Genomic DNA, 9716 nt, shown 5'->3' with positions numbered 1-9716 from the left:
ACACCTGTCTATATAAGGTTCCACAGTTGACAGTGGATGTCAGAGCAAAAATCAAGCCATGAGGTCAAAGGAATTGTCCGTAGAGCTCCGAGACAGGATTGTGTCGAGGCACAGATCTGGGGAAGGGTAACAAAATATGTTTGCAGCGTTGAAGGTCCCCCAAGAACACAGTGGCCTCCATCATTCTTAAACTGAAGATGTCTGGAACCACCAAGACTCTTCCTAGAGCTGGCTGCCTGGCCAAATTGAGCAATCGGGGGAGAAGGGCCTTGGTCAGGGAGGTGACCAACAACCTGATGGTCCCTCTGACAGAGCTCCAGATTTCTTATGTGGAGATGGGAGAACCTTCCAGAAGGACAACCATCTCTGCAGCACTCCACCAATCAGGCTTTTATGGTAGAGTGGCCAGACAGAAGCACATCCTCAGTAAAAGGCACATGACAGCCCTCTTGGAGTTTGTCAAAAGGCACCTAAAGGACTCTGACCATGAGAAACAAGATTCTCTGGTCTGATGAAACCAAGATTGAACTATTTAGCCTGAATGCCAAGCGTCATGTCTGGAGGAAACTTGACACCATCCCTGCGGTGATGCATTGTGGTGGCAGCATCATGCTGTGGGGATGTTTTTCAGCGGCAGGGACTGGGAGACTAGTCAGGATTGAGGGAAAAATGAACGGAGCAAAGTACAGAGATCCTTGATGAAAACCTGCTCCAGAGCGCGCAAAGGTTAACCTTCCAACAGGACTATGATCCTAAGTACACATCCAAGACAACGCAGGACTGGCTTCGGGACAAGTCTCTGAATGTCCTTCAATGGCACAGTTAGAGCCCAGACTTGAACCCGATCGAACATCTCTGGAGAGACCTGAAAATAGCTGTGCAGTGACACTCCCCATATAACCTGAGAGTTTGAGAGGATCGGCAGAGAAGAATGGGAGAAACTCTCCAAATACAGGCACAAGCTTGTTATGTCATACCCAAGAAGACTTGAGCCTGTAATCGCTGCCAAAGGTGCTTCAACAAAGTGCTGAGTAAAGGGTCTGAATACTTATATAAATGTGATATTCTGGTCATTATGGCATATTGTTTGTAGATTGATGAAGGATTTTTTTTTTTTTATCCATTTTTGAATAAGGCTGTAACAAAATGTGGAAAGAGTCAAGGGGTCTGAATACTTTCTGAATGCACTGTATAACTTGTCAGAAATGTCCAGATCAACTAACCCATGTCAGCTAATGTTTTTTTGGATAGGTTTTTTTGGCCCATAGAATTTGTTGTAATGTTTGAGTCACTCAAATATTACACGAATACATATTAGACATGGCAAAAATGTATAGAATTGCAATAAAATTACCTTTAAAACTGCACAATGTTCTCTGCACCCTATGACAAAATGTGTATGTCACGCCCTGACCTTAGAGATCCTTTTTATGTCTCAATTTTGGTTTGGTCAGGGCGTGAGTTGGGGTGGGCATTCTATGTTTTGTTCTACCTTGTCCTTTTCTATGTGTTTGGCCTGGTATGGTTCCCAATCAGAGGCAGCTGTCAATCATTGTCTCTGATTGAGAACCATACTTAGGTAGCCTGTTCCCACCTGTGTTGGTGGGTAGTTGTTTTGTGTTTTGTGTATTGCACCTTGTAGAACTGTTCGTTTGTCGTTTTGTTGTTTTTGTTCAAGTGTTCATATTTATTAAAAGTATTATCAATACTTACCACGCTGCACCTTGGTCCTCTTCTCCTTCTCCCGACGATGTTCGTTATAGTGTAGAATTGCAGGAAATAAGCGTTGGAATTTCCACAATGCTGGAAGGGGGGCCTAAGTGGAAAAAGTTTGGGAACCTCTGTGCTAAATGACCAAAATGTAAGTATGAAAAAATTGAAATTTGCATAGGGCTTTTGAGGGCTTTTATTCCCTCAAACTATTTGAATTTTGATAAAATTTGGCCTTGTTTAGAATAATACCCAGGAGCGTGCATTGCATGAAATAATTTTTACATTTTGGTCATTTAGTAGGTACTCTTATCCAGAGTGACTTACAGTCAGTGTATTAAACATAGGTAAACAAGAATATACCGGTCATAGCAAGTAAAAATATTGTTGCCATTACTGAGAACGTTTTAGTTAAGTGGGCTACTTAAGTATATAATTGTATTAGAAAATACAAAATACGTGTATTCTAATTCTGTTACAAAATAGGCCAAGTGAATTGTAGTTCAGGCCAGTGAAATACAAATGACAAAATAGGTATTGAACGTAATGAAGTACATCAAATACATGTAACAGAAATACTGCCTGCCATTGGCACAAGCTACCTGCACTGTAAATCTGCAACAGTTTAACACTGTGCTTCCAGTAATGCACAATAAATCCTACATTTACATTTGAGTCATTTAGCACAGTGGCACAGTGAATGTGCAATTTCGAAATTAGATAGTGCATCATCAGTTCCTCTTGTCATGTTAGTCATTGCTTAACTTAGAAAGCTATTTATTACTTGTCAGAAATGTCCAGATCAACTAGCCCATGTCAGTTAATCTTTTTTAGGTCGTTTCTTTTTAGCCCATAGATAGTGGTCATTTTTTTGTCACTCATTAGACATGGCAAAATATATAGAATTGCAAGAAAATTTGCTTTAAAACTGCAAAATGTTGTTTGCACCCCATGACAAGTATGTACAATTGCATGAAATAAACTTTAAAACTGCAAAAGTCTATCCACCAACAAAAGGGGTGTGAACAGTTTGTGTCATGAACAGTGCTTGTGCCCATAGAAATAGACATGGTGCGTGTGCGCGCCTGCAGGGGTGGTACGGGATGTTCCCCAATGCCCGAAGGCGGGCCCCGAGTGAAAACCTATGGGAATCCCTGCTTTAGCAGATGCTCTTATCCAGAGTGACTTACAGATAGTGAATTCATCTTAAGACCGCTAGCTGGGACAACCACATATCACAGTCATAGTAAGTACATTTTTCCTCAATATATAGCGATCAGCAAGGTCAGAGCTAGTAAGGGGGGGAAGTAAAGTGTCAATGTTAGTTCACATAATCTTTTTATTTATTTTTATTTGGGGGGGAAATGTGGTACGGGTGGGGTATTTAAGATTCTCATTGAAGAGGTAGAGTTTCAAATGTTATCGGAAGATGGGCAGGGACTCTGCTATCCTAGCTTCAGGGGGAAGCTGGTTCCACCATTGGGGTGCCAAGACAGAGAAGAGCTTGGACTGGGCCGAGCGGGAGCTGCCCTCCCGTAGGAGTGGAAGAGTCAAAAGACCAGAAGGGATTGCTCGGTTTGGGGTGTAGGGTTTGAGCATAGCCTGAAGGTAGGGAGGGGCAGTTCCTCTTGCTGCTCCCTAGGCAAGTAGCATGGTCTTGTAGTGGATGTGAGCTTCAACTGGAAGTCAGTGGAGTGTGCAGAAGAGCATGGTGACATGGGAGAACTTTGGAAGGCTGAACACCAGGTGGGCGGCAGTGTTCTGGATAAGTTGCAGGGGTTTGATGGCACAAGTGGGGAGCCCAGCCAAAAGCGAGTTGCAGTAGACCAGAGTCCAGACGGGAGATGACAAGCGCCTGGAGTACAAAAAAGTATGAATGTATGTACTTGTAAGTCGCCCTGGATAAGAGCGTCTGCTAAATGACTTAAATGTAATGTAAATGTACGACCTGCGCAGCTTCCTGTGTGAGGTAGGGTCATATTTTACGGATGTTGTAGAGCACATGTCAAACTCATTCCATGGAGGGTTGAGTGTCTGCATGTTCTCTCCTCCCTTGTACTCGATTTGATGAATTAAGGTCACTAGTTAGTAAGGAACTCCCCTCACCTGGTTGTCTAGGTCTTATAACCAGCAGACACTCAGCCCTCCATGGAATGAGTTTGACACCTCTGTTGTAGAGCATGAACCTGCAGGAGGGAGTCACTGCTTTGATGTATGCAGAGAATGACAGCGTGTTGTCAGGGGTCAAACCAAGGTTCTTTACAATCTAGGAGGGTAAAGTTGTCAACCGTGATGGAAATACAGAATGTTGCTGTAGTCAGATATTCCAGTAATATGCTGTATATTTGTGTTGCAGTAAAGGTTCTGTAAATCTACAGTAATTTACTAGCTTCTGTGCTGCCAGTAATTTACTGTACATTTACAGTAATCTACTGTGCTGCTAGGAATTTACTGTAAAAGAATACAGGATTTTTTTTTAACAGTGTGGTCTTTGCTATACATGAGTAATACACTACTGTTAGATTCAGGCCTTTACAACTTTATTAGAAACCCTTTACAAAAAAGGCTTTAAGGAATGTCTTCATTCAGTAGAGTCTAAACAACAGCAGTATCCTGTGAAGGAGAGCAAAGCCAATTGAAACAAATGCAGCAGGCATATGCCTAAGGAGGCAGAGGCTAATAGCAAAAGCAGTTAGTACTGGAGAGGGGATATTATGATAAAATATGAAGCAAATGTGTGACTACAGATGTGTGACTGGAGAGTGAAGACGCTGTGTGTTATCCCTGTGGTCAGGCTCTCTCCATCATTATCAACACCAACACTGTAAGAGCTCTGCCTGGACAATTTATTTCACCTTGAGGAGCTCCTTAATATATCCTCAATATCACTGGTCAGGAACCGTCTACTGTATCACTTGTAAGGTTCCCCATCAGGACCGACCAGGAACTTCTCAAAGTTCCAGGAGATGTCATTCCTGCAGACAAGGCTCCACATGATGAATTTTAGGTCGCCCATGAATACCATGGAGTCATCGCTGGGGAATGGCATCTTCTCCTTGAGCTACACAAACAGGGGGTGGGCCTCTTCCCCATTCACATCAGTGGGAATTTTGGCTCAAATCCATTTCCTGGACCTATATACTACAGGAACCTAAGGATCTCATCGCTCTTACAATTCTCCTGTTTAGACAGAATCAAAATCCTTAAATAGTCAATCAGTTTAAGCAATTATCTTAATTGAAGAATGTTAGCAAGACCAGAAAAACAACATTTTGTGTTTAATGAGTCCCAGAAGTATCACACAGACAGAGTTTCACAATGGTGCTTATCACCATGGAATGCGTAACCAATCTACAATGTTGCAACAACTTGGCCAAACTACCTTTGAACTCTGTCTGATAGTTGACCATGACTTGACCACTACGTTTCAAATATGCAAAGAAAGCATGGTCTGCAATCTTTAAATCTAATTTCTTAATGGTCATGAACAGACAAAATCATGTTTTTCATGAAATTGAATGATATATGTGTAACGCTCGTCGAAAGGAGTGGACCAAAGCGTGGAAAGTGTTCATGATTTTATTTATCAAAAAACACTCAAACAAAAATGACAAAGCGAAAACGAAAGCGAACAGTTCTGTCAGGTACAGACACTAAACAGAAAACAAGACCCCACAAAACCCAAAAGGAAAATGACAACTTATATATGATCCCCAGTCAGGGACAACGATAGACAGCTGCCCCTGATTGGGAATCACCCACACCAACATAGAAATAAGGAAACTAGAATGCCCACCCTAGTCACACCCTGACCTAACCAAAATAGAGAATAAAAACCTCTCTACGGCCAGGGCATGACAATATGTATGAAACCAGATAAAAGTATGATCACCAAAGTATGAAAAATTACTTTTGCTTCTACATTGATAAAGTTTGATCATAAAGTTATTAGTTGCCTCCCCCATGTCAAATCCTTGGATTGACAAGGCGGGATTATTAAGGGGATAGGGTGACATTACCCTAACTCACGTTTTTAATACCCCAATGGTAACATGATATTCTCTTATCTAATTTAAATAAGTATCGCCTTGTAACCGACATCGGAGAAGGTATGTTTGCGGAGGGGCAGGGTTTACATAACGAAATAGCTACTCTACTGGTGCCAAAATGTAGGGTGTCAGAAAATATAATAAAAAGTTTATACTATTCATCTATGGCAAAGATACTTATGTTGCCCCTTTCATCTGTGTCTGGTGTTAGCTAGTTACTGGCTAGCTAGATCTTCAGCTAGAATGGAACAAAAAGGGGGGGACAGTGGCGGTTCTAGACCATTTCAACTGGGGGGGCCAAGCTGGGGCCAGTTGTACTGTTAGAGGGGCCAGTTACATTAGACGTTATTGTTGTCATCGTTTTCTTCACTGCATTGCAGGCATTAGCAGGCAAAAGACCATGTTCATAATCATCATCGTTGCCACTGTCTAATAACAGATGTAAAATAAGAACAATAGCAAAAATTAGTTATGTAAAAATTATTTCATACTCCACATTTAGGGGGGCCACAAGGGGGTCCAAAATTGTTGTCACAGGGGCACTGTGATGCAGTTGTCGTGTTGTCATCCGTCACTGCTGCTGTGATCCGCATATGCCAAACAGGTGATGTATTAAAAAGATTGACATCATTGATGCAATTTCAATGTTACTTGAATTGCTTTCTGTATCACCAAAATAGCTTGAGATGATTTTAATGCAACACTTCATCCAAGTTTCTTGACATAGGTGTTTCAAAGAGCTGTCAGTCAAGGTGAGTTTATGAATATAAGCTCCCTGCCCACTCAGCCTGTCTTTTCAAACTTCCTGGTAGTTAGCCATGACAGAAAAATGATTTCTATCCTCAAAAAATATTACACGTGTGATATTTCAGTCACTCAAAAGGCTATTTTACATGGGAATTCGAATGACTGACTGTTCAAGACCTTTTAAAGAAAAATAAAGTGAATGTCTACCTGATGGCCAAACCGGTTCCTGGGCACCCCCAGAAACAAGAGCCCCTGTTCGGAATACTGCGAATAGAATACATTACATTACATGATGACCAAACGGGATCCTTGTGTGTGCCCTCATGCACATGTTGATTTTGTCTATCACCACCAGATGCGTTCATGACACAGGTTATAATACCAAAACCAACTGTGGACCAACTATATTAATTTGGGGAGAGGTCAAAACACGTTAAACATTCATGGACATTTAGCTCGCTTGCCGTTGCTAGGTCATTTGTCCTGGGAGAGAAACATTGGGTTATTTTACCTGAAACGCATATAGTCCTTTTTTTGGGGATCTTTGTAGAATTTATATTGATTTTCAGTCACACAAAATCATGTGTTCTCTACTCTGACAATTAATCCACAGATAAAAAGGGAAACCTAGTTTATTTTTTCTTTGATTAATCCCTCCTCATTCATTCTTCTTCTTCTGTGGAATTTTTATGGCGTTTGACAACCAACTTCAATGTGCAATAGTGTAGCCGACTGGAGTGTAGACCTCATTCGTCTTTCAATCACCCACGTGGGTATATACTCCTAAAAACCAATGATTAAATGGGAGAGGCGGGACTTGCAACGCATCACGTATCTAAAATAGAACCAAGTTCTATTTTAGCGCCTGGCTACACAGAAGCCCGTTGACGGGTGCAAGCAGTTTGGATGAAATGATTGAATAACATGTAGGGTATCTAGCTACGTTTTTAAGAGAGAGCTTTGAAATTGGCACCTCTCCCCCCTGCAGGTTAATAATAATACTTTGAGTCCGGTGGTTTGAAAGAAACTGGCTTGTCTTAAGGTACACAGTCCTGTGTTTGGGTAGTTAGGGTAAGGGGTCATCTGTTAGATTAGGGGTTAGGGTTAGGGAGAGTTTTGGGTAAGGGTTAGGGGTCCATCTGTTCCTAATATAATTTAATGTTTTTATTTTCAGATGAGAACATACGAAGAAAACAGACCGTGGAAACTATGGCTCTGATGTGATACAGCATGCCCTGAAGGCAATGGAATATTGGCAGACCTTAAATGGGGCTTCCAGGGTGTTCAACATTCCACCAAGAACCCTACGGCACCACAGAGGAAAGGAGGTGAAAAACCCAGGCTTCAGCCAAATGGGTGGGGCGCCAGTCTTCTCTTCCACATCTGAAAGTGACCTTGTCAATCCCATTCAACAAATGGAAAGAGCCCTATTTGGCCTAATATCCTTGGACGTGAGAAGACTTGCCTTTGATCTGGCAGAGAGAATGGGAATTAAGCACAGGCTCAACAAAGGAAAGGGTTATGCAGGGGTGGATTGGTTCAGTGGCTTCATGAAGCACAACCCTCAACTGTCAGTAAAAGTATCGCAAGCAACCAGTCTTGTGAGGGCCGTGGGCTTCAATAAGCTTAAGGTTGACCAGTTTTTTTAAGGCCTGCAAGGATGTTTTAAACAGCGTCAGGAACTTCAGGCCAACGAAGATTTGGTACAAGGATGAGATGGGAATACAAAACGTCCAGAAACCGTTGCCTGTGGTGGCCACCAAGGGAGCAAATCAGGTTGCATGGATGAACAGTGCAGAGGGGCTTCATAGTCACAGTAATTTGTGCTATCAGTGCAGAGAGGCAATACGTACCACCCCTCTTCATCTTCCTCCCGGAAGAGGATCAGCTGCTGGTTGGAGCACCTCCAGGGTCCGTTGGAAGGAGTGACTCAGGCTGGGTTGACAGTACCATCTTTGTCGACTGGCTCCACCACTTCGCCCACAGTGTTGGTTGCACCCCTGAGGAACCCCATATCCTCATCCTTGATGGGCACCACTCCCATAAGACCCTGGAGGCTGTTCTGACACAAGTGTTATCACTCTGCCACCCCACTGCAGCCACAAGATGCATCTGTTAGACCGTACCGTCTTCAACGGTCTGAAGGCCTTTTACAACAGGGCAGCAGATCAATGGATGATGACGCTTCCTGGGAAAAGGATAGGTATATACCAAATGCCTCATCACAAAGGCCTATAACAAGGTGGCCAGTGTGGAGAGAGGAGTGGAGAGCTTCTGGGCAAGTGGGCTGTGGCCTTTGGAGAAGTACATCTTCACAGAGGCGGACTTCGTGGCCGCTGAGCTTATATAGAAGCCTGAACCCATTGCTGGGAAGAAAAAGTAATCTAAGGTAGCAAAAGCAGTATGTACGTGGTAGAACGTGTTTATTGTACTAACACCGATGTATTGTTTTTGTCGTTTTATTTTCAATGCAAAGAATCCATTCAACCACAGTGCAATACTGCCACCTTTACCGATGCGGCTACCAGCTCTACCGCCACCATCTCTAGCTCTACCTCCACCGCCACCAGCTCTAACGCCAGAACCTCTACCTCCACCACATCAACCTCCGCCACAACCTCCACCCTGCAGCCTACCCTTGCTCCAAATGTTGGTAATAAAATAATCAGCACCCATTTTAGGGAACATATATTTGCATATAGTGATTAGAAGTGTTTATTGTACCAATACTCATGTGTTTTTGTTTGTTTGTTTGTTTTTGCTTAAACCAACAACCAACAGCTGCAGCAGTTCTATTGGAGTTATGCCAAGGCTCCACGAGGCGAGGCAGAGGAAGAGGAAGGCAGAGTCTGCGGCTGTGCTGATAGCCTCACCTTACAAAAGGTTGCTGGAGGAAAAGGCTCGACAGAAGCATCAAAAAGAAGAAAGAAAGAGAGAGAGAGTAAGAAAACGAATCAAGTTCTTCAAAGAAAGGTTGCCTTAAAGAAGCTTGTTGCAACACAACAAGCCACATCAGTCACCAAAGGGGATGCAGAGTGTATTTTCTGTGAGGAGCTATTTTCAGCCACAGGTGGGGACTGGATTAGGTGTGAGCAGTACAGGAGGTGGGCTCATGAGTTGTGCTCCAATTAAATGTTATATTCCAATGTTATTTCATGTTATTAATGATATTCCATTCCAATATTATATTCCAATGAATATTTCTTTTGA

The 9716-nt window shown here is 42.7% G+C and overlaps 1 long non-coding RNA gene across 1 annotated transcript; it reads left to right on the top strand.

Moving 5' to 3' along the window:
* The first annotated feature begins 1201 nt into the window (after positions 1-1201).
* Positions 1202-9639, top strand: LOC129814929 (uncharacterized). Its single transcript, XR_008753377.1, has 3 exons — positions 1202-7548; positions 7681-9159; positions 9288-9639. It is a non-coding gene; the product is annotated as an uncharacterized LOC129814929 (long non-coding RNA).
* The last annotated feature ends 77 nt before the right edge of the window (positions 9640-9716 follow it).

The sequence above is a fragment of the Salvelinus fontinalis genome, chromosome 18 (genome assembly GCF_029448725.1).
Source record: "Salvelinus fontinalis isolate EN_2023a chromosome 18, ASM2944872v1, whole genome shotgun sequence".
In the NCBI taxonomy this organism is placed as follows: Eukaryota; Metazoa; Chordata; class Actinopteri; order Salmoniformes; family Salmonidae; genus Salvelinus; species Salvelinus fontinalis.
Note: the sequence above shows the minus strand (reverse complement) of the source record. Positions and strands in the feature narration are given on the sequence as shown.